We start from the raw sequence: 17,084 nt of genomic DNA on the forward strand, positions 1-17,084 counted from the left end.
TAATATACAAAGTAAAGCTAGGGTTTGGAGATGTTATACCTTGCTTGAAGTGATGTGAGTAGCTAGGAAGCCTTAAGATGCCTTGAGATGTCTTAGGGATGCTTGGATCTTAAAGGAAAAACAAGAAAAATCAAGTTAAAAATCTTGAAATCACTATTCATTATCTTCTTCATTGATTTCTTGGAAGAGATTGAGAATGAATTGGAGGCTTAAACTTATAGGATAGCCATATCTATGCATAAGGAGTACTAGATAATTACCTTACTAATTAAGGAAGCTTGGAACTTGAACTTTAAAATTTCTTCTTCTTGAAATGAAGAAAAGCCGAGAGCAAATGTTGAAGAAGTGAAATGATTTTTGTGTTTGTGAGTTGTTTTGCCTAGCTTGGTTGCTTTTGATTTGTTTTTGGTTAATTACCTTTTTAACCTTGAACTTTGTGTGGTTTTAAATCAACCACACCTCCTTCCCCTTATGTCATACTTATGTCACCTTGTGATGTCATCCTCCCTCACTTGCCCTCTTCTTATTGGTTGGATGACCTCATCATCCCTAACCTCCTTGATTAACTTCGTAATTGTTTGCCTAATGACTGCTGATCTGTTATACGGTTCGCTTAACTTTCGTTCTCGTTAATCGTTTGAGGGATCATACCCGGGATTTTATTACTTGGGTTCCCTTAACCTTTCTCAATACATTATATTCCTTTTATGATCCTCTCTTATAATCGTTGAATTTAAATCCTTTCAATCATGTTACCTTATACTCAATTCTTTCGGTATCTGGTAGATTCTCGGGAAAAATCAAAAGGTTCAAATTTGGATTCTGACGATCTTTACATACACTTATATACCACATAGAGTACTAATAATATCCCAGAAGATCAATAAAAGAACCCCTACATAGTGTGGCATGAAAAGGTTTCTTATTCAGCATAACACTATTTATAAGGGTTTCAAAAATTCCAAAAATTGGGGTTATTACAGTCTCCCCTCCTTAAAAGGATTCCGTCCCGGAATCAGATAGAAAATGAATAGGGATACTCTCTTAGCATTGCACTTTCTAACTCTCGAGTAAATTTTCCCACATTGTGGTCCTACCACCAAACTCTGCCTAGTTTGATAACCCTTCTCCTAAGCACTTGTTCCTTTTCGATTTATAACCCTTTCTGGTTGCTCCATATAGGTTACGTCTGGTTGCATGTCTATGCACTCATATGCCCCTATTTTTCTGGCATCCGAATTACACTTCCTTAACATTGATATGTGGAACACATTATGAACTTACTACATGTTCGGGGGTAGGGCTAGCTCATATGCTAACTTCCCAATACGTATTAATACCTCAAAGGGTCCAACAATTCATGGACTTAGCTTTCCTTTCTTTTTGAACCTCATCAATCCTTTCCAAGGGATACCTTTAACATTACTAGGTCCCCTATTTCCTACTCTTTGTCCTTTCGAGTCAAATCAACATACCTCTTATGTCCATCTTGGGTTACTACCAGCCGTCCTCTGATTAGATCTATTATATCTCTGGTCCTTTGGACTACTACGGGTCCGAGCATCTTGCGCTCTACAACTTCCTCCTAACATAAGGGAGATCGACATTGTCTTCCCTCAAGGATCTCATAAGGCAATATCTCAATACTGACATATGATCTATTGTCGTAAGAAAACTCAATCCGTGTTAAGTGATCATTCCAAATTCTTTCAAGTCTATTGCACAGACCCTCATTATAGCTTTTAGCATTAGAGCTTTTGCTTCTTAATACCCATTCTTTTCCAGTTCGTAATCGCTACTACCTTCCGTTCCTAATATTATACTGGTTATACTTTTGCTTGTTAGCATTCTATAACATTTTAATTACCACGTCAACCTTAGTATCACTAATGCGTTAGAATCGGAATACCACCGTACTGATACTACTTCCTTTAGCTGCTTCCATCTTCGAAAGCTTGATCCATCATATAGAAGTAAAGGAATTTGTTGAGAGATCACTATGATCATGAACACTTGTTTTATTGCATAGTTAGTACAGAAGGTGGCCAGCCTTTAGCACTTGACAAGCAATTAAACAATATGTGGTATCCTACTAGGCTTCTATCACACAGATAGATAGTCATTCGGCAATACCTCCCCTTCTGGAAGGGTTGTCCTTCTCAGCTTACATTAAATGAAAAGAAGAGAAAAGAACGAACTGAAGAGAATTGTATATATGTAAAAATATTGCCATAAAATATCTGGCTTGGAATCTACCTCTGAACTATGGAGGTTTGTCATAGGAGAACAAAACATATATATATTTATATCAACATCAAGTATTATAGCATCGTATTTCACATGCCTAAATATTTTTGCTATTCCGTCCATCATTCTATGGACCCATGCTCTTCCTCGAGCTTATACACAATCACCTTTGAAACTCCCTCGATATCGAAAATCGAATCTGGGATCTCATTCTAGACATCATCGTTACTAGAATTCTATGCTTGCACCGCAACCTTCCTCATATAGTAATACGACTCTCTTTTCATAAGAGGGAATAAATATTCAATAGGTAGATACTCTACTTAATTAGTCTATCAATGATAACTTATACACTACCACGACCCGATTAGTGGTACTCAATCTCAACATCCATTCCAATACAACTCTCACGGTTGTAATCAACTCATTACCCGCAGAATCATTGCTGCATTACTGTGGTCCACCCCTGACCTACTGTCCTCATTCACTTTCCATGAAATCTTAATATCTAACCATACGGAGTCCATACATGTAGTATTGAATACTTCTAAGGAGTTAACATAATCACCAATCATAATTCATGAAGAACACTCCAAACTCTGACGTACTTTCATGACATGAAGTAGATAAAATTGCAGAAGAGTTTCAGTCAAAGCAACGATAGCAGGTTAATACCATTCTTAACCGTATGCCTTAAATAGAAGACTTAACTCAAGGGTTCGTCTAGTCCTTTTTGAAACATGGTCCTGGCTTATCTCAAGATAGTATCTTCTGAGATAGATAGCCCGCTCATGGCGATTACACGAATTAAACCTTTACCAACTACTATTACGGTTGGGTATTGCATAGTCATCAAAAGGAATGTCAATCTTCCAAACCATAATACAACCTTCATAGCTTTAACCATCATCACTGTATTCCTTTGGCACAAGCGCCTATAATTATCCTCTTACCTTTAAAGTGTCGGCCACCTCTTTGGCCTTTCCTGATAGTAAAATTTCCTTACATTCAATATCATTTTAACCACCTCCAACTAAATTTTCTACCTCATTTCAATCACAGCTTATGTGAAGATGTTTTCCTTAAAATCTGATGAGTAAAAAAAAATATCACCATTTTTCCATAAGTTATTGCCTCCGTCTTTAGAGGTTAATCACTGTCACGACTGACTCTCAATCATACTTAGAACATCTTTTATCTTAGGTCCTAATTGCCCTGAACAATTTCGATCTTTACTGGTTCGATCCATACTTTCTCGTGGTTTAACACATGCCCCACTTGGCATTATTATAATTACGTCACATTTCCTTTATCAAAATTTCTATTCTTGAGAACTTTGAATATTACCTTTTTCCTTGTAAAACCTCTAAGGTTATCCTTGAATCGTTCCTCCTGTATTCCCTAGATACAGGGCATATCAAGATACCATCTATTAATACCAGAATCACTGTCTATATACTTCTGAAAAATTTCTCCACTGATTCTTAAAGGTTGTTGTTACCTTAATCCTTCGTTCCATACCATCAAAACTCATACTGTCCCTTTTAAGGGTTAAATGCCAACCTTCATGCATTCCTCTATGGTTCATCTCAAGTTATCGAGGTTCTATCCTTAATACCTCCTTTAAAAAGGTACTTGCATCCTTCCATGGATAAATCAAGTCATATATCCTTGATAGATTATCTTATTCAATCATTCCCACCTCGATAGTCTATACCAATTTCACAATAACATCTGTATTCATAATGAGGTCAATCAATATGGCCTCCAAAAGATAACAACGGTTATCTACTTTTCTTGCCTGATTCAGTAATGATAACAGGGATGTTCTAGAAGATATTGGTCGTGTTCAACGTGAACCTTTTAGTTCTAACTACTCATTTACCTCTTTTATTTATCTCAACAGTCATCTCAACGTTGGGATATCTTTCATACATGGCGTCTCCCTTTCTGGGTATCATTTCACATGCGTTACTTACACTTCACATTCTTGAAGGTCACTTCCTTCATCCAATTTTTCTAATTTCTTACTTTCTTATCTCCTCAGTCCATCCGTGTTTCCTTATTAATCAATCGATCTATCTCAAATTTTCATCGAATATTGTCAATCTTCAAGGGAATTAACTATACGTATCTCTTATCCCTTCAAACCTTGAATTTATCTCATGATCAGTCACCATCGCGCTGATGATGACACACTTCTCTATATTTATTGCAAGGGTTTCTTAGGGTTTCCCATACCTAACTCCCTTATCACTTCTCAACTCTATTTCCTTTATATCCCTTTATACTCCTGCCCTTTTCAGTCTTTTATTTTCATTTCCATTACAACCATTTCATGAACCCACTAATCATTGACTTCAAACATCACGTCGTTCTGGGATTCTTATCCTCCAGACGAATCTTGACAACTTTTACAATCTTAGACTCATAACTCATCATATCCGTCCGCCTTTGTTCTGACTCTTAAAGCTTTTTCACTATCTCGATAACCTTGGGATTTACTTTCTCGAAAAAAAAAATTCACTGAACTTTAATCAGTTTATTATAATCTCTTGCTCCGTGCCTTCCTTGGCCTTTCACCAGCGGGTGGCCTCTCTCTTAGGAGGGTAAGTGACAAAATAGTCTTTTGTGATTCGTGAATCATTTAGAATCTCAAATGATTCCTGTATTTCCTTTAGCCAGGCTCTTGCCTCGACTGGGTCAGCTTGTTCCTTGGAACTCTGAGAGCTTAGCGACTTAAAGAACCTGAAAGAATTTCTCGCCGCATTGATTCCTCAATGTGGTGGTTGGGGATAATAGTCTAAGTTCTTTTTAGACAGGTCCATGAATTGCCGTATAGGAGTACCGTCTCGGGTCTCCTTTCCTTACTCGACTTTCTGTTTCCTTAGTATGAAATGTTTCATCCTTCTCCCATACTTGGGGTTATCTTATACGTTAAAATCCTCATTTCCCACTCCATTATGTTATGGGTTCCTTCTATCTTGATGGCGACCTCCCTAACTATCACGTTCAGGGTTTGCTCTAAATCTTATTTCTCAAACTAGCTTTCATCTAAGATTTCATCTTTAAGCTCTTGAACATTTGGAACCCAAATTCTGTAGGAATACCTCATTATTCCCTTATCATCTTTCTCGGTATTAATCTTTTATCTAATTGTTGGCTCTCTGCCTTCATTCATCACTTTTTCTGGCACAATATGTTCTTTTCCAATAATTCGGTCTGTATTGCAATCTCAAACAGCTTTTCGGTACCGGCTCCAGTTACCTTCACTTCTATTTCCATTTTCTCAAATCTCTTATAAACTCTCCCAAGGACATTATCATCTTGAGTCTCTCTTTTTTTTACTAAGGGCATCAGCCACCACATTGGCTTTCCCCGAATGATAAAGAATCTCCCAATCATAATTCTTGATTAGCTCTAACCGCCTCCTCCGGCGTATATTGATCTCTTTCTACGGGAAAATGTACTAGAGCACTTATGGCTTAGGTAAATCTCACACTTCTCTCCATACAAGTAGTGCCTCCAATCTTTAGGGCAAAACTATTGCCACGAGCCCAAGCTCATGGGTGAGGATATCGAATTTTTATATTCCCTTAATTGTCTTGACGCGTACGCGAGTACCTTGTTGTGCTGTATAAGAAGCACCCTAATTCCTAATACGAAGCGTCACTACACATCCCAAAATCTCCTTTTCCATCCGGCAACGCCAACATAGGGGCTGTCACCAACCTTTGCTTCAGTTCTTAAAAGCTTTTCTCGCATTCCTCTGTCCATTAGAACTTCTCAGTCTTACGAGTAAGCCGCGTTAAAGGGGCTACTATCGTTACAACTTGAACGAACCTCCGGTAATGACCGGCCAATCCTACCTCTGGTAGTTGCCCTAACCATGGTCATCAATTCCTCAGTGGTCCTTTATTCATTCTTGTCAGGATCCTCCACGGAATCCTCCTCAGCCACAATCCCTTCTAGGACAACATTCTTAATATGAACATCATCCAGTCATGCGTTAGGATGCTCTATCGGATCCACAATCTGATCTCCAATTAGTAATAAAACATCATCACGCTGTTGCTCCTCAACCTCAGGGTTCGGAGTCCCGCTACCATATACGATAACGAACTATACTTCTATCACGATATTTATAAGGGTTCCCATAAGGGTTTTAACTGTCATTACTACGTTAGGTAGTCCGACTATGAACTTGGCAAGAGTTCTTATTATCTTTGTGAGTTTATTATTATATCGTCGCATCATCTCTGAGGTTTATAACGCTTAGCTCTGATACCATTTCTGTAACACCCCCAAATCCGGGGTCGGGGATCCGGGTTGTCATGAGTTCCATTTCCCTTATCAATACTTAATCTTAACAGTCAACCAACTACTGCATACTGTGACCCCACAGTATACACACACACACACCACAAGTTATAGTCTCAGAGATGAATACCAAAAATAACACAAGTCATTTTATTCCACAATTATAAGCCAATACACCTTAAAAGGGTTTCTGAATAAATTTACATTTCTTTTTCCTTTATTACAATTCATAAATATACATAAATCTGGTTCATCAATAGTTGAAAACCTAGCCTATTGGTAGCTCCTACCTCAGCTACGGCGGCATCAATGCTTCCAGCAAACTGCGGAACATTTTCTAACCGCTTGTGAATTGGAAGCTTGGTCCTGTTCATCTTGTCTAGCTGATGTTGTGTGATGAAAAAAGAAAGCAAGGGTGAGCAACAAGCCCACCAAAATAATATGTATAATGATTTACAATATATGAGCATTCTCATAGTACTCATGAAAGTCTTGGTCAAGAAGAAATGAACCAAGTTTGATATCTTACCGCGACCAAGTCGCAAAATATTCAGTATATATGTACATATATACTTTTCACAATCTTTGAAATCCTCTGACATGTATAATATACACAGAGTTCCCGTTTATAACTGTATAAAATATCGTTGCAAGGTGATCTCATATATCTAACCTTGTCTCAACGTTTTTCCGAAAATCTTTGACATGCACAAGATAATCATTTACTAGATATAAGTTTAAAAGATGAAGTTACAAGATACTCCAATATACTTATATCCGAATACTACTTGAACTACAACCGTTCAAGTTATAATATGTTTCAAAAGTTCGTCACCCAGATGAGACTATAAGATAAGACTTGAATAGATTCAATCCTTGAAATATCATTATAAATAATGAAGTTACGAGATACTTCATTAAGTCCCGATATATATATACACCTATATATATACATTTCATACACTCCTTGAAAACCTCTGTTATGAAAATTATGAACAGAGTTGCAATATCCAATGAATTTTGGAAAGGAGAAAACCTTGGCATAAACCTGATATCTTGCTGATCAGGCAAAGATACCAATAAGTAACCTTTTCTACTAGTAGATGGACGAATTCCCCACTGGTCATCACCCTGGCCGTAATAGGACCTTATGCTGGACTGCCACTCAGCCACTTACACAGTTAATGGACTCCCACTGAGCCACTTACACTTTCATGGACGCCCACTGAGCCCATGTTGCTTATGCCGACTCAATAGATGGACTTACTTCCCGAACGTTGGGTAAGTAATCAACTCATTTATCAAAACAGCAACCTCGTTGTGAATATAAAATATACCCCAGAGCCGGATCCTTTAGATTTTTGAACGAGTATTCAAGTCCCCTTCAAAAAGGGAGATCTTAAATTTTAAAACAAGTTTTAGGATCCGCTTTAAACTTTAAAAGTTATTTTGAAGACTCAAAAACATTTTTAAGAATGTTTGGGGTACTGCTGATTTATTAAAATAAATCAGTCCCAATATATTAGAAAATATCTGAATATTATCATTTAAATAATATTCCCTTAAAGAATAATCTTTATACAAATAATTGAAGTAGAAGTTGTAAAACTTATACTTGAAATGAGTATTAAATAACCAAAAATATACTTATACGAAAGTACTATCTTTATTTGAATAATAAAAGATAAGTTTGATTATCGACACCTTATTCTTTAATAAAATAAAGTATATATCTCAGCAAATAATCGGAGTCATAGGTCCTCAAATGAATATTCATTAAATTATATAAACTGAGTCATAAGCCCTCGAATGAATATTCGAAATAATATTCATTAAATAAAATAAAAGGAGTCATAAGTCCTCGAATGAATATTCAAATAATATTCATTAAATAATATAAACTTATCGAATAAACCTTATTCGATTAATAGTTAAAAAGAACTATTCATATATATATATATATATATATATATATATATATATTATACTCGGGAGCCTCGCCTCCCGGTTTTAGAAAAAGTTCACCTTTGGGTCCCCTATACTAAGGGTATACGCAACTACTGCTTATCTCTAGCATAGGTATTATGCAACTATAAGCATTGAAATCAAAGTGTTCGGATTTGGATTCTGACAATCTTTACATACACTTATATACCACATAGAGTACTAATAATATCCCAGAAGATCAATAAAAGAACCCCTACATAGTGTGGCATGAAAAGTTTTCTTATTCAGCATAACACTATTCATAAGGGTTTCAAAAATTCCAAAAATTGGGGTTATTACACCCATCCTCATTGGTAAAATGACACCTTCAACTAGTTTGGATCAATAACCTCAACTGTATACTAATAGTTAGACTTTATGGTTCTTACATATGATGGCCCTTCATGGGCAACCTATAAAGAACTACGAGTAACCAGACTCGTGTTATCACAATGAACATATGGTGTTGGTAATATCGTCTTTACCCCAAATGCCCTGGAGACTCAGCTCCGAGTTCTATATCCACATACTTGCCAAATCATATATGATTCTAATTTTTCTCCTCATCATTCTGATAATCTCCAATGGTCTTATTATTCATACTTTAATACCCCAAATATACAATATCCTAACCTACACATTGAGGCAACATTCGGTAGTCCAATGATGAACTCTATATGAGCTCTTAAGAAATCCCGCATCTAGACAGACTCCTAGCATTCTCGTCTCTGAGTACTATAACTTATTGCTCTGATACCATTTCTGTAATGCCCCCAAATCCAGGGTCAGGAATCTGGGTCGTCACACCATCCTTCACTCATGTGTAACCTGTATTGATTAAATAATCCAACAGACCCCAATCTCATGCACACACACACACAAGTTATAGCCTTAGAAATGATGTACAAAATGTAATCTTCTTTTATTACACTCAAATGTACTTTACAGGATCTCAAACAATTATTCATAACCTCTACATGAAGTTACAATAATTACGACTGGTATCTTATACCTATCTGATACTCTTGCCCATCTGAGACAAAGCTGCCAGGGATTCTCCCCATGACTGCAAGCGACTAAGTCCCACACCGGCATACTGGTTATCTGTTGTGTTGTGTCATTTAAAAGAAGCAAGAGTGAGCTATAATGCCCAACATAATATTGTACACTATAAAATGACTGTATGATAAACTCAAGTAAAACGTCATATATGATAAATATGTTTTATTCAAAAAATAGTTTTCCTTGGTGATATACACCTTCTTTTGAAAACAATTCTTTAGTGGATTTATTATCTTGCGAATACCTTAATGGTAAACCCAACACTAAGCTTGGGTTACGGTATTACATCAAAATTCCAGTTGGAAGAATAAGATGTTAATTGGAGCCGCCGCATACGATGATCAGTCGTACTACGGGAAAATAGTAACCTATCCTACATGTAGATGGACGATTCCCTTTTTATTATCGGTTATCACCCTGGCCGCATTCGGGCCTTTTCTGTGTCCATCCCCCTCAGGTACACACTTCGCGTCTATCCCTCTCAAAACACGGTTTTGCGTCCATCCGTCTCAAGTACGCATAACCACATGTTCATCAGTATATAAGATACCTTCTCATGTGGTAGTAATTTGGTAGTCTCCCCAGTCCACGAAGTACTGGAGTCTACCCCTCCTTGTCCTTGTAAGAATCCCATCATATATATGGAGCTTATATTGTTCCCCAAGCATATTGCTTGTTGATAGGTACACTTGGATATGTATGTATATGTATGCACTTCCGAGAATTTTCGGAGGAAGTATTAAGGATGTGAGTTGACCGTTGTCAACATATTTTTCATATAAGGGGGAGTTTCTTTTGAAACTATAATCAAAATAATTAAAATAAGTCGAGATAATATTTTCCGACGTTCTGAAATTATTCGAATGATTTTCCGAAAATCAGAATGTATTTTAAATCAGGTTTTTATGATTTTTAAATCATAAATAACTCATTCAATAAATAATAAATAATTAAATATTAATTTTTAAATAATTAAACCTCGAATAATTATACTTTTAAAAGAATATTGAAATAATATTCCTCAACTAGTTTATGTTTAAGTAATTTAATAATCTTTAATATTTGGTCGAGTTTGAAATGAATAATCGTTGGAGAATACTTCTCCTATATTAAATTAATAACTGAAATAATATTCGTTGTTAAAGTAAAATATAGTTGAGGGAATACGATCTTTGAAAATTGTTGTAATAAAAGTTCGAGGTATTTAATGTTTCGCAAGTGGACATCGAGTTCCTTCGAATAAAATAAGTACGGACTTTTAATGGTCCAAAACATCTCCGGGATGATTCCCAAGTTTATACTTTATAAAAACTGACTGACTCTCGGTCTTATAACTTATATATCACGCTCTACTATAGCGTTTGTATTCTTAAATAAAACACCTCCAGAATAATTCCGGGTTTTCATAAAATTATTCTGACAGATCCTCGGTCTAAAATATACTCCTTATATATACAACGCTACTCTCTAGCGTTATCGATTGAAATTTGGTAATATTCATATACCAAAATCATTATCATATCGTATAATATTATATAACATAATTCGTAAAACATCGTAAATATAGCATCATGTATATATCGACATTATTTGAAAACAAACACAACACAACAGTTTCAAAAAGGTAGGGTTTAAAAACTTGCCTGGAGTCCAAGACAAGTTTCCCGACTTCCTCGCGTTCCGGGTTTTCTAATCAACAAACATCATAATCTTAATTAGTATTCCTACTCTCATCACCAACTTATATTTCTAATAAGTTCAATACTTCATAACTTTCATCATTCGACCGACTCGAAATAAGTATCACTCTTTGGTCGAAACAGACGGTCAAAGTGATCTTCTAGATTTAACTTTACCGAATATACTATTACGCGACTCGCACTCTATCATTTTTAATAAATCCTAAAATTAATATTTTAATACGAAACCACCTCGAGGAGCTTCTTGAGTGCTTGTAATATTTATCCTAAAATTTCATTTTGATAAAATTAATTTAATTAGGTGAAAAGCATTTCAAAAGTTCGGTCAACTACGGAGTTTTACTATTCAAACCGCTTTCACTAAAACATTGATATCTCTCAAACCGTTAACTCAATTGATGCACTATTTTTGCGTGTGTGATCTAGACAAAATTTAGAACACATCATTTGAAAATGGTTTTCTGGTAACAGGGGTGAAAATCCCGAAGTGGCAGTTTCCTAACAGGGGGTTGTTTTTGACATTCGTACTCCGCGCGACCTCGGCTCCGAGATTTTTATAAGATTGAAAAATCAACATTTTTATTTGAAATTTTTATGGAAGCTAATAAACTCTATTTATTACTCTCTATAAACATTTCATGATTTTTAAATATTTTTAAGTCGATTATTTATATTTACAAAGTTCGTAATTTGTAGCAGTTTTGTCGCGTAAATCCCTTTTACTAAAACGGTCATAACTTTGGATCCGTAAATCCGAATCAAGCAATTCAAGCGCCTAAATGATCCTCATAACATTGTCTATCATAATCAAGTCTCACATTTCAGGAAACTACAGTGTATACATTCGGGAATTTCTACAGAAACTTAAGTTGAGTTTTGTTCGTTTTAACGAGGTTACGATTATGATTCGAGTTTCGTTTACGTCTTAAATCATTATACCACCATCAACAATCATCAAATCATCATCTCAACACTAAATATTCTCAAGAACATCATGTTATTGAGGCAAAAATCATCAACCTTAAAACTAATTAACTAAACATCAAGATAATATCAAATCAATCATCAAAACCATACTTATATCCACGATCCTTACTTTTCTTGAAACTTAAAACTTAAACAAAGTTTGGATGAATGTTTATACCTTCCTTGAAGCTTTTTAATACTTAATAAAGTCCTAAGATCCTTGATGAAGCCTTGTTCTAGCTTTAGGAGCCTTAAACTTTCATGAAAATCAAGAAAACTAGTGATTTTCGGAGTTACTATTCACCACTAATTTTGAGCAAGGATTTGACTATGCTATAATAATTCAATGGCCATGAAATTTTGAACTTACCTTGTATATGGTATGAGGAAACTTTGGTTAAAATTTGGTGATTTTTGAATGAATAGATCATGAGATATGAATTTTTCTTTCCATGGTGTTCTTGGAAATCAGCATTGGGTTTTTGGAGAGAAAGAGAGAATTGCCTTGCTTGCTTCTTGGAAATGTGGTGGAAATAGGATTTTGTGACTTTAGAAAGTGTGTAGGATAAGATGCATCTCATTTTCAAAGGCTAGGCTTAGCTAGGTGTCTCATTTGTCAAAGCTTGCATGATAAGCTCCTTGAATTTATGTTTATCAAAATTTGTTATTTATTAATTTTTGTAACTAGCTTCCTAATTTATTACTTGTTGAATAAATTTATAAAATACTTAATTTCCTAGGTTATCACTTGATTTTGTCATCCTACATTATCTCGCTTTCGTTCACGTACGTTTAAATCAATTCCCATTAATGCTACGTCGTAGAATTCCACTAATCGTAAATCATTACCATTTCCGGTGCTCGTACTTGGTTATGAGTTATGAAATTATAATTCTCAAGATTTTCTTAGTCGTAGTATAATTCTCTTATTCCTCGATGGCTCGTAAAATTATATCATTTGGACTATTGGTTTTCTTCGAAAACTCAGGACTCTTGTATACACTCATTTAGTACGTATAACCACAATATGAACTCGGAAACTGTTAGGTCCCAATTTGTTTGTACAAGGGGGGTTGAATGCAAACAATACCGTTTAATCGAATAAAATGCGGAATAAAAATATGAAACAAAATTCAAGTTAAATAAAACTTTTATTAAACTTGAAAGGTGTTACAACTACGGTATCGGTTACAAGGGATTAATCTCAAATCAATTATTACAAATCTAGAATAAATTCGACATGAACTTTTTCTATTTTTGCAATTAAAAGATCAAATGCTAAATGCGATTTGAGATTAAGTTCTAGGGATTTTAATCCGCTAGATTGATACACAAGAACAAGATAAATAATTCTAGTGGATTGGATTTAACTTTTCAATCTAGAATTTTGATCTTGAATAAAGCAGATGAAAAATAAAATGTTGAGCCTTTGTTTTCTGCTGAGTTCTTGACTTGTGTTTTTGTTGAATTATTGCATGATGTCTTCTGCTGTGTTTCTGTTTGTTTAAGTAAACAAAACCATCTAGTTTACTCAGCAAGACTTTCGGCAAGACAATCAAATGAACTGGTATGACAATCCATTTGAACTGGTAGGACTTTCGGTGAGACTATCCTTTTGAACTAGCAAGACAATCCCAATAGCTAGCAAGACAATCAGAATGAACTAGCAAGACTTTCGGTATGACTATCAATTGTCATACCGATTGTCATAGTAGTTCAAATTAAAATTGTCTTACTGAATTATTAATAGATTTTAATCTAATAATAATTATGAAAATCCTTAAAATTAATTCTGAATTAATTAATCAATTAATTCAATTAATCAATAAATTAATCTTTGCAGATATAATTTATTTTCTTAATTAAATTATATGACTTAATTAATTAATAGAGAATTAATATTAATCTTGAGCAGCAACCATTCTTCTGAAAATCTTCTGAAAATTACTGTCAAGTATGAATCAATTCCACCACTTCAATGTTGACACTCGATGTACTGTCTGGTTCATGAGTGACTAACTTCCGTGACGTTTCTTCAAGTCTTGACCTTGATACTCTTGATTTTCTTCAGACTAAATCCTTGTAATTAATTGATACCCTGACGAGATCTCTGTCACTTGATTAAATCCACAATCCTGATTTATATCACTGAGGCTTGATCAATTTCTTGAGCTTCTTCCTGTGAATTAAGTCTTCAAGTCTGTAGATGAATAATGTTTCTTAACCCTTTGACAGATGTTACTATATGAGATCTCTCTGACGATAGATCCACTATTTACTTATTACATTCTTATTTGAGTTGAGTTAAATACTCGAATATACAAATAGGCTATGCCATATGCCTTTCAATCTCCCCCTATTTGCTTGTTAGACAATAACAACAAATACCTAGAGGATAACTCAACTAACAAATAAGAAAAAGATATAAATAGTAATGCAAAGTAAATAGCAGAAAAGTTCTGGATTATATTTAACATTTTCCAGATTCCAAATGAATTTACAAGTGAATACAAGATATATGTTCCTCTAGCCTGAACATATAACTACATTAGACTATCTTGATTCATAAAGCTCTAATCATATTACATTGAGTTTTGAGCTAATTTACTTCAGTTGTCTTCTCTTCTGACTTCACCTTCTTCTAACTCTTGAAGCAACTCTTTGTCAAAGACACGATCCCTTTCTGAAGTGAAGCTTGCTGGTCTGACTGGTTGAACTCCAACTAACTTCAGCTTATTCTTGATCTGATTGTACCTTTTAATATTCTTTTCACAATAAGCTTGAATCAAATCAGCAGCTTGAGTCTTCAACATAGATGAGTATCCAGCAGTTCTTAAATGATGTTCCATCCAGACCAGATGCTTAGCTGAGTAGTCTTTAAGAGATTGTACATCTAGCTGACAGATTTGAAGACAATCAGACTTAAAAAATCTCACTTGATGAGGATTGTTGACCACTTGAGGACTAGTCCTGCTGGCAAACTCTTTAAGCCTTTCTCGAAGAACTTCATTCAACTCTGAGCTTCTTTTTACCTTGTTGAGAAGAACCCAAGTCTCTGACAAAGAACGATTCTCAAACATATGAAGTGACACCTTGAAAGATCCTTCACTCTGACAATATACAAAAATGCTCATCTCATTTAGGGATCTATCAAAAGCAGCTGTGATCCTTGAGACTTCAGTCTTGATAGCATTCATGTACATATCATTGTTAGGATTTGAGATTTCTAGCTTGTCAAGAAGATGTAGAAACTGTCTATCATTGTTAGTGCTCAGCTGAGGCATATCAAGTACTCTCCTAGCTTCATCCCATTTCTTACCAATCTTCAGTCTGACATCTCTTCTCCTTTCTTGAGCCTTAATGTCATGAAGATGTTGCTTTTGTAGAGTTTCTGTTCTTTGTATGTCTTTCCTCATGTCAATGATCAGGGAGACCTTTTTGAGTCCAGCTTCTTTTCTTTTCATCTCTGACTGCTGCTGCTGAAACTCTTTCTCAAAGATAGGATCCACTGTAGCTTCTTCTTCCCAATCTCCAAAATCACTTTCCTCTTCAGCTTCAAATAAACCATCTTTATCTTCCAAGACTGGTTCAGTGGGAATGTCAAAAATGTCAAAGTCATCATGTTCTCCACTGTAATAGACATCATCAGCCTTTCCTTTGTCCCCAGCAGAGGTATCTTTTTCTTTCCCCTTTCCACTACTCCATTTCTTCTCCCCCTTAGTTGAGGGATCCTCTACTGATTTTCCCTTAGATCCTCCATGACCTCCATCACCTCCCGAGCCTGAGCCTCCACCAGACGGCCCTTCAAAGTAAGTTCTTTGTTCTTCATTGGGACAGTGAGAATTTTTGATCATGTAGTACAGGTGCTTCATCCCTTCATTCAGATGTTCCATACCTGTCTCTATCTTCAGAAATCTAAAGGAATCCAGTGAATGATTCATTTCAACCAAATCTTCAAGAGAAGTCATCCTTGTATGTAGAGAGCAGAAGTCAGAAATGTCATCAGCTGATAAAGTTGGAGTTTCCTGAATGGAATTGAGCTTTGGTGTGACAGTGTTTTTGAGATCTGAGATATCATTCCTTATGAGTGCCAGCTGATTATTGACAGAGGTGGAAGAAGAAGACCGTTCAACCACTTGTGCTTTGAATGCTTGAGCTTCAGCTTGGCTTTTAGCAAGTTCTTCTTTTAGAGCAGCAATTTGAGCTAACAGGTTTACAGTATCAGTGTCTGTGTGTGCTCTCACCTGAATTTCACTCGTGTTTGGTTCACTCGCCTCACGTGCTTGTGTTTCTCTCAATATAATTGCTCATGAGGAGTCTTCCTGTTGCTGTTCTTCTGTACCTGCAGTTAAAATCACCCTAGCCACTTCAAGAGAGGTCAGTGGTGGTGCAATGGGAATTCGCGAGTCCCTATCCTCAGTCAAACCTATCATTTCATGTGAAATAGATGTCTGAATTGCTTCAGGGATAGATTGACCGAGTTGCCCTCCACTTTCTCCAGATAAATCTGCGAGTGGAGAATCCCGTGAGGGAGCCAGAGGTGTTTGATCTGGGAGGGGAGAAAATGACTCTATTAAGGGTGGCTGAGAGTCAGATTTTCCCTCAGAAGCATGTGACTGCTCTTCTGTCGTAACTATGACAGGCACTGTAACAGACTCTATGTGCGCTCCTCGCTCTGTGTCCTGAGTATCATCTGTGGATATGTATGGTTCCATTGTGAGTAATGGAATTGTGCTTGACTCAGTACAAGATGCCATGGCCCTATGGCGAATTTCAATAGATTCATCCTGTTGAGAGAATGTC

Source organism: Apium graveolens, chromosome 10, assembly GCF_009905375.1.
Source record: "Apium graveolens cultivar Ventura chromosome 10, ASM990537v1, whole genome shotgun sequence".
Classification (NCBI taxonomy): domain Eukaryota; kingdom Viridiplantae; phylum Streptophyta; class Magnoliopsida; order Apiales; family Apiaceae; genus Apium; species Apium graveolens.